This window comes from Hyla sarda, chromosome 2 (assembly GCF_029499605.1).
Source record: "Hyla sarda isolate aHylSar1 chromosome 2, aHylSar1.hap1, whole genome shotgun sequence".
Taxonomy (NCBI): domain Eukaryota; kingdom Metazoa; phylum Chordata; class Amphibia; order Anura; family Hylidae; genus Hyla; species Hyla sarda.
Window position 1 is genome coordinate 448,512,212 of NC_079190.1, and position 24,206 is coordinate 448,536,417.

At 43.3% G+C, this 24,206-nt stretch overlaps 1 protein-coding gene across 4 annotated transcripts in view; it reads left to right on the top strand.

The window, feature by feature from the left end:
- The first annotated feature begins 9,188 nt into the window (after nt 1–9,188).
- HTR1F (5-hydroxytryptamine receptor 1F) overlaps nt 9,189–24,206 on the top strand; it is a 93,960-nt gene continuing 78,942 nt past the window's right edge. For 3 of the 4 annotated variants that reach the window (XM_056559346.1, XM_056559352.1, XM_056559355.1), the window contains exon 1: nt 9,189–9,299. The gene's annotated coding sequence lies outside the window, so the exon portion shown is untranslated. The remainder of the gene's footprint in view (nt 9,300–24,206) is intronic. The other variant, XM_056559353.1, reaches the window with a different exon arrangement.

Sequence of the window (24,206 nt, forward strand, 5' to 3'; positions counted from 1 at the left end):
TTTCCAGCCCACTGGAGCACCGGAAAGCTGAACTAATTTATGCAGGAAAAGTCAGCAACCGCCGAGCCGAGAAGTTTGTGACGAATCGAATTTACTGTAAGTTTGCTCATCTCTAAAACCAACTACTTATTTGTGATTTTGTTACTTATGGTCTATTACAGGTATGTTCCACTTTGCACCTTATATCAGTGTCATATATCTTAGGTGGTGCTGACCATACAAATCCTTTGACCTAATAAATAAAATGTGGAGTCTGCAATCCAGAAATATTACATTCTAAGGCTATTATCTAAATGTAATTTTTACAGCTGGTGGTAAAATTGCTGCCAATGGAAATGATTTGCCTTTAGCTGCGGTGATAACATTTACTGTAATAACAATTACTGCAAGTGACAAAAGTGACGGCATCGGAATAGGATTTAAAGGAGAGATTCTCTAGGAATGGCAGATGGTCAGGAAAAAATTCCTAGTTCCTACAATGAGGCCTTAAAACTTTATTTAAAGGGGAACTCCGGTGGAAAACTTTTTTTTTTTTTTTTTTTAATCAACTGGTGCCAGAATGTTAAACAGATTTTTAAATTACTTCTATTAAAAAATCTTAATCCTTCCAGTACATATCAGCTGCTGTATACTACATAGGAAATTCTTTTCTTTTTGGATTTCTTTTCAGTCACAACCACAGTGCTTTCTGCTGACACCTCTTTCCATGTCAGAAACTGTCCAGAGAAAATCCCCATAGCAAACATATGCTGCTCTGGACAGTGCCTAACATGGACAAAGGTGTCAGCAGAGAGCACTGTGGTCAGACAGAAAAGAAATCCAAAAAGAAAATAATTTCATCCTTAGTATTCAGCAGCTGATAAGTACTGGAAGGATTAAGTTTTCGTTAATAGAAGTAATTTACAAATCTGTTTAACTTTTTGGCACCAGTTTAAAAAAAATTTAAAATTATACATATATATATATATATATTTTTTTTTTTTCACACCGGAGTACCCCTTTAACTGGACTAAAATTTTTAAGTGATTTTGTATATTTTGGTCTATTGTATTACTTTATAACGAGAGCATTGTTCTCCCACTGGCATTGTTCATTTCAATTGTGTTTCATTTGTCTTTGTTTACATTTTTTTTTGTTTTGTTTTATGTCTTTGTGGATATTGCAATTTTTTTTTTTGATTGACAGGGTATTTATTTACTATTGTGTTGATTCAGGATTGTATTCTGCCATATTTGGAGTCTGGATGGAATTTTTTTCCCCATAATAGGCCAATTTCCATCTGTCCCTTAAAGGGGTATTTCAGCGTCCCTAAAATTTTCAAATAATGTTGGGGCAGTAGAGAAAAAAAAAAAAAAAAAAGCTATAGTGACCTACCCCCATTCTCCTGTAGCTCCGATCTGCTCCTTTAGGTCCCTTGATACTTGCCTCTTTGGATCTGCCCACTCAACCAATCACCAGCCACGGCAGTGTCTCATCTTGGCCAATGACTGTACTAATTCTTCTGGTCTAACCTCTTGCCTTGAAAGCAGGGAAAAGAAACAATAATGAAGGGGCTGGAGCTGCCGCAGGACCTGCAGGGGATCCCCTTTTTTTTTCTCCACAGCCGCAGCATTATGTGAAGATTTTGGGACCACTGGGATACCCTTTTAAAGATTTCCTTTTTCCTTTTGATCAACACAGTAGGGATGATTAAGCCTTGCGTTTTTTCAACCGTATCAAGTACTGTATGTATCTTGTGTAGGTCATCTTTTTGTCTTTTCATTGCTATGACACTTATTATGCATGAGTGTTTCATCTGTAGTTTCTATCGGTATTAGGCTCCTTTACATTTTTTACCCCCCTCTAGCGCTGCAGAAAATGCACCGAGGGAAAATGAAGGAAGAACTGATCCCATTCATTTGAATGGGCAGGTCACAATCATTTGACAACGCATATATGTAACTGTAGCCTTATTTTAAGGTAAATGGGACTTTTTTGGTTGCTTTTTAATGCATGTTTTTTGGGAAGTAAGATATCCAAAGAACAGCCATAATGGCACAGATTTTTTTTTTCTATTTGCATTTGCCATGTGTGATAATGTTATATTTATATAGTTCATATATTTATGCACATGAAACATAAATTTTTTTCACAATCTCATAATTTGTACTTCACTTCCCACGGGAAACTTCAACATGTGGTTGCTTATATGGTATTCTACAGTATTAATGTATCATGGTGTAATGTCAGCCCCTGACAACCCCCCCCCCCCCCCTCTTCCCACAACCTCTGTTACATGTTATGGGTTTAAACTTCTCATCAAAATGGGGAACCCAGTGACCGCAAATTTATTACTTATCCTCTGGGTATCTGGCTTGGCTGAGGGGTGTTCTGACCTCTGGGACACCCCCCCCCCCCACCCCAATCTAGAATCTACCATCAAAAAGGAATGTCAAGAGACTTTTCTTCCAAGATTTTAGACAGCTGTCAGGCCCCCTCCCATAGGCTTGCATTGAGGGGGCGGAGCATGATGTCACACGGGGGCGGAGCTGTGCCGTCACAATACTCCGTGCCCGTGATCGACAGTAATCAGACTGATTCTAACGGGGTGCGGCGTGCAAGATCACGGGGGTCCCCAGCGGCGGGACCCCCGTGATCAGACATCTTATCCCCTATCCTTTGGATAGGGGATAAGATGTCTAAGCGCCGGAGTACCCCTTGAATGTCTCTTTATATAATGTAGCAGCAAGATGATGGAGGAGAAAAGAAAAAAAAATAATTCCAGTAAACCAAGGCTACAATACTGTCCACTTAGCAAGAAAGAAAGATGTCAATATGGATCAATGGGAAACACCCAGAGTTGTATACTGGTTTATAATTCACAGGACAATTACCGGCCCCGACATAAGGTATTTGCTGTTTCCTCAGGATGATGTTGGTGGTTGCTCGCTCAGGCTGAGTAACACCATAGATTCTTCCTATTATTGTTTACAGTGTTGTGTCACTTATTTGCTGAGAACACTTGATAGATCCATAAGTGAAAACAAAGTCATTTTAGAAAATCGCACAACAAAAATAATAGCAGCCTGTGAAACCACACAGGAATAACAAGTCAACACTATCACCATTCCATAAAAATAAGAAGATAAATAGTTCCATCTGAGAGGTAGAAGATATGCTGTAAATGTCAGATATGTTGGCTTCTTTACAATAAAGGGGTATTCCAGGAAAAAAACAGTTTCCAGAAAGTTAAACAGATTTGTAAATTACTTCTATTAAAAATCTTAATCTTTTCAATAATTATCAGCTGCTGAAGTTGAGTTGTTGTTTTCTGTCTGGCAACAGTGCTCTCTGTTGACATCTCTGCTTTTCTCGGGAACTGCACAGAGTAGAAGAGGTTTGCTATGGGGATTTGCTTCTAAACTGGGAGGTTCCCAAGACACGTGTCATCAGAGAGCACTTAGACAGAAAAGAACAACTCAACTTCAGCAGCTCATAAGTACTGAAATGATTAATATTTTTTAATAGAAGTAATTTACAAATCTGTTTAACTTTCTGGAACCAGTTGATATATATATATATATATATATATATATAAAACATTCCTGGATAACTCTATAACTCCTTAACGACGCAGGACGTATATTTACGTCCTCCGCCGGCTCCCGCGATATGCCTCGGGGTCACGCGGTGTCCCCGTGTCATATTGGGTCGGTCCCGGCGGCTATCAATGATCGCAGTGATGCCCTGTATTAACCCTTCAGACGTGGCGATCAAAGCTGACCGCCGCATCTGAAGTGAAAGTGAAAGTATCCCGGCTACTCAGTCGGGCTGTTCGGGACCGCCGCGGTGAAATCGCGGCGTCCCGAACAGGTTACAGGACACCGGGGGGGGGGGGGGGGGCCTTACCTGCCTCCTCGGTGTCCGATCGACGAATGACTTCTCCTGTGCCTGAGATCCAGGCAGGAGCAGTCAAGCGCCGATAACACTGATCACACGCCAGTGATCAGCATAGGAGATCAGTGTGTGCAGTGTTATATAACACTGCAAAAAAAAAAAGTAAAAAAAAAAGTGTTAATAAAGGTCATTTAACCCCTTCCCTAATAAAAGTATGAATCACCACCCTTATCCCATAAAAAAAAATAAAACAGTGTAAATAAAAAAAAAATAAACATATGTGGTATCGCCGCATGCGTAAATGTCGAACTATAAAAATATATCATTAATTAAACCGTACGGTCAATGGCGTACGCGCAAAAAAAGTCCAAAAAAGCTTATTTTTGGTTCCTTTTTATACCATTAAAAAATGAATAAAAAGTGATCAAAAAGTCCGATCAAAACAAAAATCATACCGATAAAAACTTCAGATCACGGCGCAAAAAATTAGTCCTCATACCATCCTGTATGTGGAAAAATAAAAAATTATAGGGGTCAGAAGATGACATTTTTAACGTATAAATTTTCCTGCATGTAGTTATGATTTTTTCCAGAAGTACGACAAAATCAAACCTATATACCAGGGATTTTACCAATGGAAAAAAACATCCCAGATCAATAGCAGAAAGCTGTAGCATATGTTTAGAATTCTGCTGTTAATGTCTACTCTCTATGCCACAGATTTTGCTGTGGTTTTGGACACAGATGAAATGTGAGTCAAAAAGGTACCTTCATTTTTTCTGCTTGTGGATGTACAACTATCCATGTGTTATCAAATATGGTGCAGAGTGGGTGAAAGCTAAAGAGAGATAGAAAGACTGCAGGCAGACAGAATACAGGAACTTAGTAAAATTAGAAACTAGATCTCAGTGAGTGAAAGTAGTATTAGAGCTCACCCAGTGCTGGTTTCACAGTTTAGACTTCTCTGTAGTGCTCTATAATATATTTCATGCTGCTTACTCTGCTGTTGTTGCTACTTAGGATATACTATTAAAAGCCTAAAGAGCAGGTATACTCTCCTGCATAGGCATGCGCACGGGGTGTGCCCAGGCACACCCTAATCAAGCCCAGGGGGGCATCCGAGGCCACCACTGAGCAGCCCATAGAGGAACCCCCCCCCCCCCCCCCCGTCACATTCGGGACATCCCTGTGTCCCGAAAGATCTTTTCGGGACACAAGGATGTCCCGGTTACCTTTCTACAGCGGCCCCCGCGTTAACTTTAAAAGCATTGACGTCCCGTGCTTGCGCCCATAGCAACGGAGGAGCGGAGATTCAAGGAAGAGGATGCGCGTGCGCGCCGGACGGAATGGTAAGTGACCAACACGAGCTGGCAGCACGTCTTCTTCAGTGTTCCGACTACCGGTCCTCCAGTCCCGGGACCTACTGCTATGGTCTATAGGCCATAGCAGTAGATCGTGACCCCGGACCAGAGGACCGGTGGTCGGAACACTGAAGTGGGGCAGTACACAGACATACAGCCTCCAGCCATACACTGTATATGGCTCAAGGCTGCATGTCTGTGGGGAATATAATGCACCTAATGTGGGGAACTATACTGCACCTAATGTGGGGAGCTATACTGCACCTAATGTGGGGGACTATACTGCACCTAATGTGGGGAACTATACTGCACCTAATGTGGGGGAACTGAACTGCACCTAATGTGGTGGAACTGTACTGCCAACCTAATGTGGAGGAACTGTACTGCCAACCTAATGTGGGGGAACTGTACTGCAAACCTAATGTGGGGGAACTGTACTGCCAACCTAGTGTGCGGGGACTTATACTGCCAACCTAATGTGGGGGGACTTATACTGCACCTAATGTGGGGGACTTATACTGCACCTAATGTGGGAGAACTATACTGCACCTAATGTGGGGGACCTATACTGCACCTAATGTGGTGGGACTTATACTGCACCTAATGTGGGGGAACTATACTGCACCTAATGTGGGGGAACTATACTGCACCTAATGTGGGGGAACTATACTGCACCTAATGTGGGGGAACTATATTGCCCCTAATGTGGGGGGACTTATACTGCACCTAATGTGGGGGAACTATACTGCACCTAATGTGGGGGGACTTATACTGCACCTAATGTGGTGGGACTTATACTACACCTAATGTGGGGGGCTTATACTGCACCTAATGTGGGGGATTTATACTGCACCTAATGTGGGAGAACTATACTGCACCTAATGTGGGGGACCTATACTGCACCTAATGTGGTGGGACTTATACTGCACCTAATGTGGGGGAACTATACTGCACCTAATGTGGCGGGACTTATACTGCACCTAATGTGGGGGAACTATACTGCACTTAATGTGAGGGAACTATACTGCCCCTAATTTGGGGGGGACTTATACTGCACCTAATGTGGGGGAACTATACTGCACCTAATGTGGGGGAACTATACTAACTGTGTGTATGTGTGCGTATATATATATAAATATATATATATATATACACGCGCGGCGGGAGTCTGTGCTTTAGGGTGCACACCCTAATGCAATAGGCTGCGCACGCCTATGCTCTCCTGTATATGTGCACTCTATTGGAGTTGTAATGTCCCAATACAGGATATCATTCCACAGTCCTATCAGTTTGAGCCCCTGTACATCCTCAGGGCTCACCTGCAGTGTTCCCCAATAATGTAATTAGTTGTACATTGAATGTAAAAGACCTTTGATATGGTCACATGGTTATTAGTCACATGATAATGGTTGTCACATGTTAAAGTCCCATGTTTTGTAGCCCAGAGAGTACCAGGTGACCAGATGACCCACAGCAAGCCTATGGGCTCCTTGCTCAGGCCACCTTTATAAGGAAGAGAGGAGCTGCAATGTCCCTCTTTGCTCTTACACCACTCTTAGATCTTGAGGTCCAGACATATCAGAGCCAGTGTCCAGCACATCTGAAGGCCTCAAGCCTAAATTACAGCCACAAGTCAGTAAGTCAAGTCATCTGTGTCTGCTGTCACTATCTTCAGTCAAGTCAAGTCTATTATAGTCAGTGTGGCTGTCAAAGTCACAGTCCCAGCAAGCTGCAAGATCCCCTGTGTTACTGGTCACCTTTCTGGGATCCTGGCCTAGCTGTAAAGACTGTACCATCTGTCTACCTCAGTAAAGCTACTGTTAACCCTAACCTGGCCTTGGACTATTATTTGCCCTGCCTAAACTAGGACTAGCGGTGCTACCATTCTGGTGCTTCTCAGTTAAAACCACGCCCTGGCGTCACGAACATGAAGGGGTTAACAACACCTGCCCCATACACCTCAATTCACACCCAGTGGCTTTGCCACAGAGTCGTTATAGAAACAAGGCTCTTCCAACCAAGGGACTACTGAAAGTTAGAGATAGTGCCTAAACAGCAAAAAAATCTAATAAATAATGGCTTATCCATGTTTCAAAATAGTGTTGAGCGGCATAGGCCATATTCGAATTCGCGAATATTTGCGAATATATGGACGAATATTCGTCATATATTCGATAAATTTGCATATTCGTAATATTCTCATTTTATTTTCGAATATGCGAAAATTAACATATGCGAAAATTAACATATACAAAATTAGCATAAGCGAAAATTCGCATATGCAAAAATTCGCCCGGCAGTCTCACACAGTAGTATTAGAGCCTTCTTTACACCACACAAGCTGGAAGAAGAGAGGGGTGATCACTGTGATGTGTACTGTGAAAAAAAATAAAAAAGAATATTCGTAATTACGAATATATAGTGCTATATTCGCGAATATTCGCTAATTCGCGTATATGCGATATTCGAGAATAAAATTTGCACTGTGAATATTCGCAAGCAACACTATTTCAAAATAGGCAGAATTAGCGAACCCTAAAAAGCCATTCCTAGAGCATGCCACGTTGGATACCAACATCATGGGCACAAATATGCGCCACATGTGCATTTCATATTAAACTTTTGACTTTATGCAAACATGAAAAAGTAGGTTGTGCTGCTTTGCACCTAACGTTCCATAAATAAATGTGCCCTGACATCTCAGATGTTTTTTTTTTTTTTTTTTGTGACTGCTAGGTTCACCAACACTTTTGGGGCAAAGTGCAACCCCATTTGCTTTGCTTAGCTGCACCTCAGCATGACTTACACAAGGCACCATGGCCATATAAGGAAAGTGACATCAGCATATAGATAACACAGCATTCATAATAGGTTATGGTTACAGCTCCCCTCCTTCCCCTCCCTTCAGTGACACAAGGCACAGAAAACTAGAAAAGTGTCTATTAGTCAGCTCCATGTGCAGAAAATAAGAAAAACACAATCCAAAAATAAAAAGTTGTTAGAGAAAATAATGTGCATCAATGTCTGATTTTATATGGATGATACATTCCCTTAAATGTGTAAAAGTTATTTAGAGCTATGGCCTGTACATAACAAGACACTATAGTCAATGAAAGTGCTAAATATAGATACATAATATGAATGGCGGATCTGTTTCAAGCAACATAATACTTTCTTTCCAGTAACAAAATATTTTTATTCTACAATAATAAATGGAAGATATTGTAAAACCACAAAAATGGCAACTGTTATATATAGAGTACATGGCTTTAATCAACATTCTGAGTTTTATCAGTAACTATTAAAGCACAACTAAATCTGTAAGAGTAGAAAATGAAGGCATCAGTCATTCTGAGGATATTATGCAACATCATTTTTCTTAAAGGGGTACTCCTCCCCTAGACATCTATAAGATGTCTGATTGCGGGGGTCCAGCCGCTGGGGACCCCCGCGATCTCCCTGCTGTACTCGGCTTTCGCTTAGAGCATCAGGTGCAGCGCCGGAGGCTCTTGAGGTCACAGACACGCCCCGCTAGTGATGTCATGGTCACACCCCCTCAATGCAAGTCTATGGGAGGGGGCGTGGCGGCCGTCACGCCCCCTCCCATAGGCTTGCATTGAGGGGGCATGGGCATGACATCACGAGTGGGCATGACCGTGACATCATGAGCCTCCTCCCCGCATTGCCAGTCATCCGAGTGAAGTTTGCTCCGTGCACCGTATCTCTGGGGTACAACGGCCGAGATTGTGGGGTGCCCATTGGCAGGACCCTTTGGATAGGGTATAAGATGTCTAGAGGCAGAGTACCCCTTTAAATATGCTGTATGGTAAATATTTATTATTACAACATTATTATTTAATTTATATTTATTTAATTTATTTACTAATACAATAACAATCAGAGATATATTGTTTTATTTTTAGTTATGTATTTTTATTTTACTTACAGGAAAACAGCTTCAGTCAGATATAAGCTTGCCTTACTGCGCCTGTACTTCCCCCCCGCCCTGTTATCAGCATGCACCATCACAGAGATTATGGGATGTCTCACCCTACAGTCACGGTAAGGAGGAAGGTTCTTTAAATCGCAATGTGTTTCATCAATGACTGCTGTATGTTATCCAAGATGCTTAGGTTAATCTCAATGGGGATTTCAAAGTATGTAGATCAATGTTATATAATTGAAATATTACTTTATTCTGTCTTTCTCTGCATTTGTTCATGTTATGAAAAGCAACAAAAATCATGTTATTTTGTTGCTACATTTTTTATTATAGGTAATTATATTTGTTATACACGGTATATGTGCTTAAAGGAAATGTGTCACCAGAAAATTACATATTATTCAGGGAACCTGACAGCAATTTCATGCTGTCTGAATAACATGCAACATGATACAGATTTAGGCTAAGTTTCTACTTGTTTTTTTGTCCTGCATATTTTGGTTTGAAAAAAACGTAAGAAAAAACGCCAGTGCAATTTCCTGCGTCTGGTGTTTTTTCTTGCATTTTTTTCTTGTGTTTTTTCATTGGTGTGGAAATTGCACCTTGGCAGTTTTTTTTGGTACCCAAAATTTGTTGGGTACCAAAAAAAAAAAGGATGCAGCAGTGATGGAAAAAAATTTATTCAACGAAATGTATATATTTTATAACAAAATGTTTATTATTTTTTTTAATACAGTGTGTGTGTTTCACTTTTTCTCTATTTTTTACATTTTTTAAGTAGTACTTCTACTCCCAGCATGAAACAGACTGTTCCATGATGGGAGTAGTAGTACCTGTACCAATAGACATATTGCCCAGGGTGTCAGTCGTGCGATCGTGCATAATATAGCAGAGATGCTGAGCGGCTCTATACAGCGCTCACATCTCTGCTCTGTACTTCAGCCAGTGATGTGAATAGAACATCACTCATTCATATTTTCCACCCAGAGTGGGGATTGACCAGATGGTTGCAGCCAATCATAGCTCTCAGAGGGAAATATGAATGAGTGAGCGGCCGGCCAGAGTACAGAGCAGAGATTCAAGCACAGGAGAAAGCCGCTCCATCTCTGCTATAGACAGGACGATTACAGCGAGTATCAGTAGTGATACCCGCTGTGATCTGTTCTTAACTGCAGGTACTACTACTCCCAACATGAAGCACACTCTGCTCCATGCTGGGAGCTGTAGTACCTGCATTAATAGACAGATCGCAGCAAGTGTAACTTCTGACACCCGCTGCGATCTGTCTATTAATGCAGGTACTACAGCTCCCAGCATGGAGCAGAGTGTGCTCCATGTTGGGAGTAGTAGTACTAGCAGTTAAGGACAGATCACAGCAGATGTCACTCTTAACACATGCTGTGATCCTGCTGTATAATGTATAGATGCGGGCATCCGCTCTTCTATGGTCCCCTGCACTGACGTATATATATATATATATATATATATATGTATATATATATATATATATATATATATATACACATATTTCTATTTCACACAGAGAGTTGTGATTGGCTGGAACCATCTGGCCAATCACAGCTCTCTGCGAGAAAAATGAATAGGTGGATATATACGGCAGTGCAGGGGACCGAAGAAGAGCAGGCGCATCTATACATTATACAGGAGGATCGCAATGGGCGATCTGTCTATTAGTACATGTACTATTACTCCCATCATGGAACAGTGTGTTACATGCTGGGAGTAGTAGTAATACCTAAAAAATTGTAAAAAAAATAAAGAAAAAAAGTGAAAACACAAGCACTATATTTTTATTATTGTCGGCTACATTTTTAGGTCCCTGCCCGCCGCCCACATAAATTGATCCCTGTTTTAAAAATGAATAAAAATTTTGTTATAAAAAAGATAAATTTCGTTAGATACAATTTTTTCCTTCACTACTGTATCTTTTTTATTTTATTTTTTTTAATGGTGCCCTACAAAATGTTATTTAAAAAGGTATCTCCATCCCTTTTTTGGATCGCTGAAGTCCAAAAAAGAAAAAAAAAAACGCCTGCAAAAACGCCAAAGTTAAAACCTAAATATCCTTTTTCTTGGCGTTTTTTTCACTCCCATAGTAAAAATCGCCAGTGGCTCAACATGCTGCGATTTTGGAAAACCGCCAAGGAGCTGAAAACGCCAAAAAAGAGTGAAAAAAACGCCAAAAGGATCAAAAAAAACGCCAAAGTGAAAAATGGCAAGTGGAATAAGAATTTTGCAATTTCTCATTGATTTACAGCTAACATCTGGCCGCATCATTTTTTGGACGAAAAAATGCCATGTGGCAGAATTGGCCTTTTTCTCGGCTAGGTTCAGACTAAAAAATTTTCAAGTGTAATTTTTCTTAGATATTATGCTCGGAATCTGCTGTCAATGGAATTCTGATGCACAGTGCAAACTGCGAAGAAACGCCTCTGAAATTCTGCCCCGAAAGAATGATGTTGCTCATTCTTTTGGCAGAATACCTCATGGAATACATTGATGTTTATGGGGACCGACAATGTCTGCGTGGTCCTCAGAATCTCTGGACACATTCCGTAATGTCAACAAGGCATTATACAGTACATTTGGTGCATTTAGTCTACTTCATAGCTGTCCAAATTTAAAGGATTAAGATTTTTAAATAGAAGTCATTTACAAATCTGTTCAACTTTCTAGCACCAGCTGACCAGTAGCCCTTTAAGACAGTATAAATAAATTTGCCCTACATACAATAACATCTTTTTCATGCCCAAATATTCACATTCAATGCCCATTCGATTCTCTTATACGGTGGCCATATGATGCAGCCATACAATTATATAATAGTGCTATATAGTGATCATTTCTATCATCTGCTCTGGTAGATTGTTGCCTGTTGCCTGTGCAAAAAAAGAGAGAGTTCGCTGCATCCCTGCATTAACCATTGTAGTTTGAACAAGATAACTGTGAAGAGCAAGTACATCTTACTGCTAAACTTGGAACTTTTTGGCTAAGATCTGTATGGTGTATACACTCTCATCTGCATCCATGAGACAAACCAGTGGCAAACTGCCTTTACCACTTGAAGTGACCATTACAAATGTTTCATGTCATCATGCTTTATGGTCTGTGTAATGGTTCAGTATTTTAAAGGGGTACTCTGCCCCTAGACATCTTATTCCCATATCCAAAGGATAGGGGATAAGATGTCTGATCGCAGGGGTCCCGCCGCTGGGGACCCCCACGTTCTCGTCTGCGGCACCCCAGACATCTGGTGCATGCAGTGAACTTCGCTCTGTGCCGGATGACGGGGTGATGCAGGACGGAGGCTTGTGACGTCCCCGCTCGTGGCGTCATGGCCATGCCCCCTCAATCTTTTGGAAAAGATTTGGGATAGCGGGTGCTACCTATGAGAAAATTTGAAATTACCAGACCCAGGCCCCACAGCCTCATCAGTAACCCATATAGTGCCTGAATGACACAGCCTGGAGTTGGCTGATGCCCGAGTTCACACCAGGGCTTCACAATCCCTAAGAAAAAAACACCACAATTTTAGAAATTTTTTAAAAAGATTTTGGATAGTGGGTGCTACCTATGAGAAAATTTGAAATTACCAGACCCAGGCCCCACAGCGGCATCAGTAACCCATATATTGCCTGAATGACACAGCCTGGAGTTGGCTGATGCACGAGTACACACTAGGGCTTCACAATCCCCCCCCAAAAAAACCCGAATTTTAGAAATTTTTGAAAAAGATTTTGGATAGCGGGTGCTACCTATGAGAAAATTTGAAATTACCAGACCCAGGCCCCACAGCAGCATCAGTAACCCATATATTGCCTGAATGACACAGCCTGGAGTTGGCTAATGCACGAGTACACACCAGGGCTTCCCAATCCCCCCCAAAAAACACCACAATTTTAGACATTTTTGGAAAGGATTTTGGATAGCGGGTGCTACCTATGAGAAAATTTGAAATTTCCAGACCCAGGCCCCACAGCGGCATCAGTAACCCATATATTGCCTGAATGACACAGCCTGGAGTTGGCTGATGCCCGAGTTCACACCAGGGCTTCACAATCCCTAAGAAAAAAACACCACAATTTTAGAAATTTTTTAAAAAGATTTTGGATAGTGGGTGCTACCTATGAGAAAATTTGAAATTACCAGACCCAGGCCTCACAGCGGCATCAGTAACCCATTTATTGCCTGAATGACACAGACTGTAGTTGGCTGATGCACAAGTACACACCAGGGCTTCACAATCCCCCCCCCAAAAAAACACAATTTTAGACATTTTTTTAAAAGATTTTGGATAGCTGGTGCTACCTATGAGAAAATTTGAAATTACCAGACCCAGGCCCCACAGCGGCATCAGTAACCCATATATTGCCTGAATGACACAGCCTGGAGTTGGCTGATGCACGAGTACACACTAGGGCTTCACAATCCCCCCCCCCCCCCCCCCAAAAAAAAAAAAACACCAGAATTCTAGAAATTTTTGAAAAAGATTTTGGATAGCGGGTGCTACCTATGAGAAAATTTGAAATTACCAGACCCAGGCCCCACAGCAGCATCAGTAACCCATATATTGCCTGAATGACACAGCCTGGAGTTGGCTAATGCACGAGTACACACCAGGGCTTCCCAATCCCCCCAAAAAAACACCACAATTTTAGACATTTTTGGAAAGGATTTTGGATAGCGGGTGCTACCTATGAGAAAATTTGAAATTTCCAGACCCAGGCCCCACAGCGGCATCAGTAACCCATATATTGCCTGAATGACACAGCCTGGAGTTGGCTGATGCCCGAGTACACGCCAGGGCTTCACAATCCCCCCCCCCCCAAAAAAAACACCACAATTTTAGAAATGTTTTAAAAAGATTTTGGATAGCGGGTGCTACCTATGAGAAAATTTGAAATTACCAGACCCAGGCCCCACAGCAGCATCAGTAACCCATAGATTGCCTAAATGACACAGCCTGGAGTTAGCTGATGCACAAGTACACACCAGGGCTTCACAACCCCCCCCCCCCCCCCAAAAAAAAAAAAAAAAAAAAAAAAAAAAAACAATTTTAAAAATTTTTGAAAAAGATTTTGGATAGTGGGTGCTACCCATGAGAAAATTTGAAATTCCCAGACCCAGGCCCAGCAGCGCCATCATTTTTTTATTTGAAATTTAAAACAATCTTTGCGTGTCCCTGACCCCAGCGTGTGGGTACGAAGGACCAAATCCAACAAGCCCCCACAGGGCTCATGTGGCCGTGAGATTTAGGCGAAACGTCTCCATTGCCCTGACCGGCCATTGTTTCCAAGACTTCTCGCCAAGGCAAACCATGTGAAGAACAGCGTGACACCGCCGTGACCTGCACACATGGTATGCTGAAGGGCCACTGAGACTTGTCCGGGCAGTGGAGGCTTAAGACACAGTGGAGGATGTGGAGGCGGAGTAGCACACTGTCGCAGGACCAACGGGCTGACAGAGTGTAGCAGGAAGCAGCATTGAGTACACACCAGGGCTTCAGAATCCCAAAGGAAAAACAACCATTTTTAAAATAGTTCTAAGAATATTTAGGACAGCGGGTGCTACCTATATGTTGCATGAATGACAAACCGGGGAGTTGGCTGATGCATGAGTACACACTAGGGCTTCACAATCCTTTCAAAAAAACACAATTGTAAAAATTTATGAAGAAGACTTATGGATAGCAGGTGCTACCTATGAGAAAATTTGAAATTCCCAGACCCAGGCCCAGCAGCGCCATCAGTAAACCAAATATTGCCTGAATGACACAGGCTGGAGTTGGCTGATGCATGAGTACGCACCAAAGCTTCACAATCCCTAATAAAAAAGACAAAAATTTTTGACGAAAAATTTTAACGAAAATTCAGGACAGCGAGTGCTCTATATATATTACCTGAATGACGCAGCCTGGAGTTGGCTGCAGCATGAGGAGACCATTGAAATGTGTGATTTTTTTATTTGAAATTTAAATCAAAATTTGTGTCCCGGACCCCACCGTGTGGGTACAAAGGACCTAATCTCACAAGCACCCACAGGGCTCATGTGGCCGTAAGATGTAGGCGCAACGTCTCCATAGCCTTGACCGGCCATTTTTGTTTTTTGTACCTTTGTTTAAGAACAAGCGCATATCCAAAAGTCCAGAAGACTCTATAATGCAGGATGGTGGACCACCAAAAGACATTCTTCTATAAAATAATTTTTTATGAAATAAAGGAGCAGAGTTCATTCCTCTGCGTATTTTTTTTTTGAAAATTTTACTTAAAAAATCCCACGCAACAATCGTTCAATGGTGTAATGGTTATTATTGTGGAAAATTCAAGTTTATTACTGTGATAATTATCAGAAAGTTTGAAAAAAATACTACACAAGAGTGTTTAATAACCCCATACATTGCACCATAAATGTTGAAATTTAAATTAAGCAAGTATGTATGTATTTCAAAAATCCTAAAATTAAAGGCCCAAGCCCAGAAGCATCATGAAGTCAAGTAGTTCCTGAAACACACAGGAGCAGTCAGTAGGTATCAGCAGTACCCAAGAGGCTTTAATAACCCCTTACATTGCACGATCACTCGCGAGATTGAGCAATAACAGGTCTGTGATGCCCTCAGATGTCCAGGGCTGCACGCGCGCTACACTGAACGGACGAGTGTGTGTCTATCTTTCACCGACAGGTGTGGTAACCTGCTGAACCCCCTTCGCGATAGGGATCAGGGATTGCAATTATTTGCCAGGAAAGAAGAATCACAACTAAGCGCCGGTCATAAGTCCCTGCCCTTTGTACACACCGCATGTCTCTACTACCGATCGGATGGTTTAGTGAGGTCCTCGGATCTGCCCCGGCTGGGTAGGAGAAAGCCCTAGCAGAGCGCCGAGAATTTAAAGATCATTGTTGAAATTAGCATTAAGCATGTATTAGCTACTGCTAAACTTCCAAAAATTTAAGGCCCAAGGTCTGAGGCATCAGGGAGGCAATTATTTCCTGAAAGACACAGAATGAGTCAGGAGCAGTCATTCGCAGTATTCAAGAGGGTTTCATAACCAACCCCTTACATTTAAAGATCAATGTTGAAATTTGCATTAAGCATGTATTTAGCTACTGCAAAATATCCAAAAATCGAAGGCCCAAGGCCTGAGGCATCAGGGTGGCAAGTAGTTCCCGAAAGACACAGAATGATTCAGGAGCAGTCATTCGCAGTACCCAAGAGGGTTTCATAACCATCCCCTTACATTTAAAGATCAATGTTTAAATTTGCATTAAGCATGTATTTAGCTACTGCTAAACATCCAAAAATTGAAGGCCCAAGGCCTGAGGGCAGGGAGGCAAGTATTTCCTGAAAGACACAGAATGAGTATGGAGCAGGCATTCACAGTACCCTAGAGGGTTTCATAACCCCTTACATTTAAAGATCAATGTTGACATTTGCATTAAGCATATATTTAGCTACTGCTAAACATCCAAAAATTTAAGGCCCAAGGCCAGAAGCATCAGTGAGGCAAGTAGTTCCTGAAAGACACAGGATGAGCCAGGAGCAGGCAATCACAGTACCAAAGAGGGTTTCATAACCCTAATTGATAACCCAAGAGGTTTTCATAACCAACCGTAATTGGGAAATGTTGGTGTAGCAGCATGGTCAATCTACTCTGAGGCATCTGGCATTGGTGGCTGGAAATCCTGGCTGATCCATCCCTGATTCATCTTGACAAACATCAGTCTCTCCACATTTTTGGTGGACAGACGAGTTCGCCTTGGGGTGACTATGGCCCTGGCTGCACTAAACACCCGCTCTGATGGCACACTACTGGCCGGGCAGGACAGCTTTTCCAGGGCAAACTCTGCTAGTTGTGGCCATAAATCAAGTTTGGCTGCCCAGAAGTCCAGCGGATCTTCAATGGTTGTTGGCATGGCCATGTCAAGGTATGCCACCACCTGCTGGTTCAGGTCTTGCTCCATGTATACCTGCTGCTGATGAGTTGCTTCACTATGCGGGTGAAGAAAGCTACTCATCAGCGACTGTAGACTCAGGCTGCTGCTGATTGAGCTGGTACTGCTCCTCCCACCCCTCCCCTCCCCAGCAGCCATGGCAGTGGAAGGTGAGCATAGAGGGCCCCCCGAGTCAGTGGATGGACCAATAAGCCAACTGACTACGTAGAATATCTCTGTAGCAGGTCAGTTTGTCCTCCCTCTCAGTGGGTGTAAAAAAGGCCCCCATTTTGGGACGGTAGCGAGGGTCTAATAAGGTGGAGATCCAGAAGTCATCCCGCTGACGAATTTTGACAATTCGTGGGTCACTACGCAAACAACTGAGCATGCATCGTGCCATTTGCACCAGTGACTCGGAGGGACTACCTGCCTCCATCTCCACTGCATACTGCCACGGTGTGTCTGGGTCCTCTGTCTCAACTTCCTCATAACCCTCCAGCTCCTCTGGCTGCTCCTGCTCCTCCTCTCCTGTCCAAAGACTAGAAACACCGGCCATCTCATCCAACCTAAACGGTGCTCCGCTCTGCCCCTCATCATCCTCCTCCTCCAGTTCAGCCCCCACAGGGCTCATGTAGCCTTGAGATGTAGGCGCATTCGTCTCCATTGCCCTGACCAGCCATGGTTTCAATCATTTGTTGTAGGAAATGTAGGAGTGGAATTACGTCGTTCATGGCATAATCCAGGCGACTCACAAATAATGTGGCTTCCTCAAAGGGCCTCAGCAAACGGCAGGTGTCACGTATGAGCTGCCACTGGTTCACATTGAAGTTACACAGGGGAATACTCCTATCTGCTTGGATCATCAAGAAATTGGTGATGGCTTTTCTTTGTTCGTATAGTCTGTCCAACATATGGAGGGTGGAATTCCAACGTGTGGCAACGTCACAAATAAGACTATGTTGTGGGATACGGTTCTGACGCTGCAGCGTCAGAACCGTATGAGGTGTATGAGTGGCTGAAGTGCATGCACAGTTTCCTTGCCATTTTCAGGATGTTTTGCAAATGGGGTGAAGACTTGAGGAAGTGCTTGACAACCAGATTCAACACATGTGCCATTCAGGGCGCATGTTTCACACTTCCTTGTCGCAGCGCGGACACAATGTTCTTCCCATTGTCGGTCACCATGGTTCCCATTTCCAGATTTCGTGGAGTAAGCCATACTCGGATTTCTTTACGAATGAACTTTAGCAGTTCCTCCCCTGTGTGACTCCGTTCGCCAAGTCCCCCGTGTGACTCCGTTCGCCAAGGCAAACCATGTGAAGAACAGCTTGAAACCGCCGTGCCCTACACACATGGTACGATGAATGGCCGTGCAGTGGATGCCAAGGACACGGAGGAGGATGAGGAGGCGGCGTCGCACACTGTAACAGGACCAACTGCCTGGAAGCGATAGCGTGGAGGAGGAAGCGGTGTGACCTGTCCAAGTTTCTGTTCTGGCTGTGCAGGAACCACATTTACCCAGTGGGCCGTAAAAGACAAGTATTGTCCCTGCCCTTAGTTACAGCTCCACACGTCGGCGCTGCCGTGCACTTTTGTACACACCCACAGGCTCAAGTACTGGCCCACCTTCTCTTGTACAAACTTATGCAGGGCTGGTACTGCCTTCTTCACAAAGAAATGAATGCTTGGGACTCTCCACCTCGGCTCGGCACAAGCCATCAATTCTCTGAAAGGTGCAGAATCCACCACTTGAAAAGGGAGGGACTGCAACACCAGAAACTTGGACAGGAGCACATTCAACTTCTGCGCCGTTGTTTGAGTGGGCGCATACTGTTGTCTCTTGGACAAGGCTTCGCCGATGGATTGTTGGTGGAATGGCTGACTAAAAGCGAGAGAAGCAGGAGCGACAGAAGGAGGGTTTGACACACAGCTCCCTTCGGCTGAGGTGGTGGAGCCTTGGCTGGATGAAGGAGAGAGCGGATGGCCACTGGGTGATGCAGCAGGCTGGACCACTACATCGGAGCCACGGTTCTCCCAAACCGCTTTATGGTGGCGAAGCATGTGTTGATGCAGGGCTGTGGTGCCGACATTGGGACCCTGGCCACGCTTCACCTTCTGCCGACAGATCTTGCATGTGGATGCGTGAACCTCCTCCGGATGCCTTATGAAAAACTTCCACACTGCCGAGTAGCTGATTTTCCCACCCGCAGTCCGCACTAATTGACTGCTACTCCAGGGACCCCTGTTCCACTACCTCCCGGAAAGGTAGGCTGCCGCGAAGCAGGTGATCTCCCCCGGGCACGTTTGGCTCCTGAATTTCCACTACTGCCACCATGCTGACTGCCAACCGTGCTACCACCTTGCTGCCTCAAGGGCATCCTGCAACTCTCTTCTCCTGGTGATGATGAAGCCCCTTCTGCAGCCCCTTCCAATCGCGATCGGCTTCATCATCATCAGCAGTTGTGTGCACGTCACTGATGTCCTCCTCAGGTTACCCAACAGTGTCTGCTTCAGGACCCTGAACACTTGCAACACCGCCTCCCACGTCACTCTCCGCATCACTACTTGGCCGCCTAGCGGAGCAAGCGGCGCATGTCTCCTCCCCTTCTTGGCTGTCCAGTAGCTGTTGACTGTCCTCTACTAGATCGTCCTCAGTAAATAGTGGAGCTGAACCCACAGCATAAGATACATCTTTAGGAGAGGGAACAGCATAGGACAAAGGCAATGGGAGAACAGGGACTGCTCCCGGGCCATGCCAACTGAGGGTTGTGTCTGAGGAACCCACCGACTGTTGACTGGTGGTGTCAGATGTCACTTGTGATGATGTGGATGAGCGTGTTAACCAATCCACGACGGCAGATGGGTTGCTGGTGGAGACACGACCGCTGGCTGATAACGGGAGCTCAGGCCTCTCGCTGCCACTCGCCCCAAGTCTGCTGCCAACTCTGCTTGAAGTATTTAGGCCTCTGCCACTCCTCCGTGCACGTCCTGGCACTTATCTGCCTGACATACTTAGTGCCTTTATGAGGGTATTACAATATGCTACATTACTCTTTAAACAGTATATGTCTAGAACAGCAGCAGGTGATTACTTACGGCTGTCCTTGAACAGTATGTAGGCCCTTGACAGATTAACAGGTACTAGATAGTACAATACTTGGATGTACCTATGCGGTATGCACCGAGGAGGGCAGTAATATGCCTAACTATTAGCAGAAAAAATCTGTATTTTTGTAAAAAAACAGCCGGTGGATACTATTGTTTGGACTTTGACGGTTTGGAGCACCTTGACAGATTAACAGGTACTAAATGGTACAATACTTGGTTGTACGTATGCGGTATGCACTGATGAGGGCAGTAATATGCCTATTAGCAGAAAAAAAAATCGGTATTTTTGTAAAACACCAGCCGGTGGACACTATTGTTTGGACTTTGACGGGATGGAGCACCTTGACAGCTTAACAGGTACTAAATGGTACAATACTTGCATGTACCTATGTGGTATGCACTGATGAGGGCAGTTATATATGTGTAACTATACGCAGAAAAAACTATAAAAAAAAAAAACAGTCGGTGAATAGTATTGTTTGCACTTGCACTGTATGTAACCAGCCCCTTGACAGATTAACAGGTACAAAATGGTACAAATGCACTACAGTCCACTGAACAATCACGTATTTCTGAACGGCAGCAGGACCCAACAGTGCAGCACCACAAAAAAAAAAATCCAGGGATTAAACCCTAAATTACACTCTGTCACACAATTCTGAGCAGCAGAAGATTTTTGGAGCAAATAAAAATAAACTCAATTGGGCTGAAAAATGAGGAGATAAGATGCTTCAGAAAGTTCAGGCAGCTTGGAGATCTGTATGAGGCAGCTGACAGCTATCTGCCCCTCTCTGCTGCAATGCTCAATAACGTGAATAGGAGGTTTAGCAATCAATGATCCTTCTCAGTGTAACAGCACAGCACTCTGCACTCCTGCCTTTCCCTAAGGCTAGGTTTCCACTTTTTTTCTGGCAGTTTTTGGAAAACTGCCACTGCAGTTTTTGAGCAAAAGTCAGAAGTGGATCCATAAGGGAGGAGAAGTGTAAGTCCTTCCTTGATACGTCCTATTCCTTTTGAATACACTTCTGTCTTTGGCTCAAAAACTGCAGTGGCAGTTTTCCCAAAACTACCAGAAAAAAAAACAAGTGGAAACCTAGCCTTATGCTGATGTGACTAGCAGTTGCAGTGTAACGCTGTGGTATGAGCTATTCACACACACGCAGTCCCGTCCTCTCCATCTGAGTGCATAGATGAAATGAAGAGGGGCAAGATGGCCACCGATTATATAGGGGCTGTGACATCACAGGCGTCAGTGAACACTGATAGGCTGCATCTCAGGGTCAGCTCGCCTACCTTCATTCCCGCCGCTCTTTCCCGCCCTCCCATAATCCCCTGCCCCATGTACTCACATGTGGATCCGCCATCTTAGGTCTCCAATAGCCTGGAACGCTGTAAAATGGAGTTTAATGAAGCGATTTGCGCGATAGAATCGCGGCGATATTCGTATTCGTTGCGAATCCAATTTTTCATGAAATTTGTAACGAATTCGGGTTCGTCAACTTCAATTCGCTCAACTCTAGTCAAGAGCATCCATAACTATAAAAGTTGAAGGGAAGTTATATTTTATTGTAGACTGGAACTTTTAGCTTTTAAAAAAGACTGTGGGAGTTAAAAGAAAAAAATATATATTTTTCTTACTCCAGGTTGAGCGAAAGTGGCATCAGGAGGGGGTACTGTAACACTGATGGACTGCTCCCATTGGTGTACTATTGATTACTACCACTTGGCTCTAGTCACAGCCTCCCCCGGCCGCTAATAGCTCCCGATCTGTCCATCTGCTGCTCTCTACAGACAGTCAGCTTCCAGTCCCTGCCTCCTCTGGCTCTGTCTGAATCCATGCTGCTGTTGCTGCCGCTGCTGACCTTCTTGTTATGCCCACACTCTCTTGCTTTGATTTAAAGTTCCAGTACTTGCAATTCTATTTCTTCTTTTTATCCCTGCTAAGCAGTACCTATAAACCAAATAATTCCACTCCCTGATACCTATGGTCATAGTAGTACGGTTTGCTTGAGAGTCTGATTCTGCTCTTTCAATGTGCTTGTCTTTCCTGATTTTGTTCCTGACTAAACTGCACCACCTCTCTGTTGCTGAGCTAGATTGTTGACCTAGAACCTTTGCCACCTTCCTTCACCTTCTTGTCTATTATGGACTCTGCCTGCTTTTAGTGTGCTGTGCTGACTCTCCTGTGTTTGACCCCGACTTCTGGCTCTGCCTACGTGCCTTACCTCCTGGTGCTATCGCTACCCACTCTACAGGTGCCTTCCACCTTCCATATCCTAAACAGGTTAAAGGCTTAAAACCTAGAGGGGGCTTACACTCCTCTCCCAGGTGTGGATCATGGCCAAACGGCAGCATAGTTTTCCGACACCAATTGCCCACTATAACATGGACAGCCTCCTTTCTGAATGGTTGCCATACCCTTGTCGCAAAGCAATAAGGCACATCCTAAGCAAACCACCTATGAACATCTACAACCTTACTGTTTTGCATTATCTTTATAAGAATCTATTATCTGATAAGAATCTAATATAAAAGTGTAATGTATTTAGTAGCTGTATACATTATGCACATACTCATACAGGAGTTAGTATTTATCTTTAACTAGTATTCCTTAAATACTTTTTTTATTTGCCTACATAATGTTTTTTCCAATCATTATGCATTGTACTGAACTTCCTTATGTTATATGACAGACTGTACAATCCTGCATTCTGGGTATCTTTAAAGGGGTACTCCAGTGGCAAACTTTTTTTAAATCTACTGGTGCCAGAAAGTTAAACAGATTTGTAAATTACTTCTATTAAAAAACCTTAATCCTTCCAGTACTTATTAGCTGCTGAATACTACAGTGCAAAATGAGCCCTTATACCGCCGCTTATACGGAAAAATGAAAAAGTTACAGGTCTTCAAAATAGGGGGATTTTAAACGTACTAATTTGGTTAAACAGTTTGTGATTTTTTTTAAGCGCAACAGTAATAGAAAAGTATGTAATCGTGGGTATCATTTTAATCATATTGACCCAAAGAATAAAGAACACGTCATTTTTACCATAAATTGTATGGCGTGAAAACGAAACCTTCCAAAATTTGCTACATTGCGGGTTTCTTTTTAATTTCCACACACAAATAGTATTTTGTTTGTTGCGCCATACATTTTATGGTAAAGTGAGTGATGGCATTACAATGGACAACTGGTCGCACAAAAAGCAAGCCCTCATACTAGTCTGTGGAAATATAAAAGAGTTGTGATTTTTTGAAGGCGAGGAGGAAAGAACGAAAACGTAAAATAAAATTGTCTGAGTCCTTAAGGCCCAAATGGGCTGAGTCCTTAAGGGGTTAAGCCAAAAAAGTGTGCGGCATCTCGCTCTATTTGCCAACCGGCCAACTACTGCGATCTCATCAGCCAGGAAAGTTTGCGGCAGTGTGCACCTCACTCTGCAGCTGTCGGTCAAATACGAACTTTCCACTATGTAGGTCTTTGCAGTAAAAAAGATCAGATCTGGCGATCGGTTGGTCAGCCGAGTGCGCATCACACTCGGCTTAGCAACCGGCCGCCAGATCTGATCTTTTCATAGCTAGCGATCACACTCCTGAGACCCGATGCGATCAAAACTTTTGACTGGAAAACATGTCAAATGTTTTGGTGATTCGTCCTTCATCAAAAGGAGCTCTCAGCAGTTACTGGAGTCTCTAGATCCCCATCTGAATAAAGCAATGATCTTGTGTGAACTTTACTTGGCTGCAGAAAAACTGTTTTCCATTTTCTCCAGCAGTGCCATAGACAGTGAATGGATCAGCGGTAATACAGATCACTGCCAATCAACAATTGTGTTGTAAAAGCCGACCCTAAACTGTCAGCATTGGAAAAGCAATTGTACACACATTTCAGATTTATAGCCTCTGGATGTAAACAATAGTGTTCTCTTTAATTGACTGTATACAAATATCTTGTAAATAGTAACAAATTC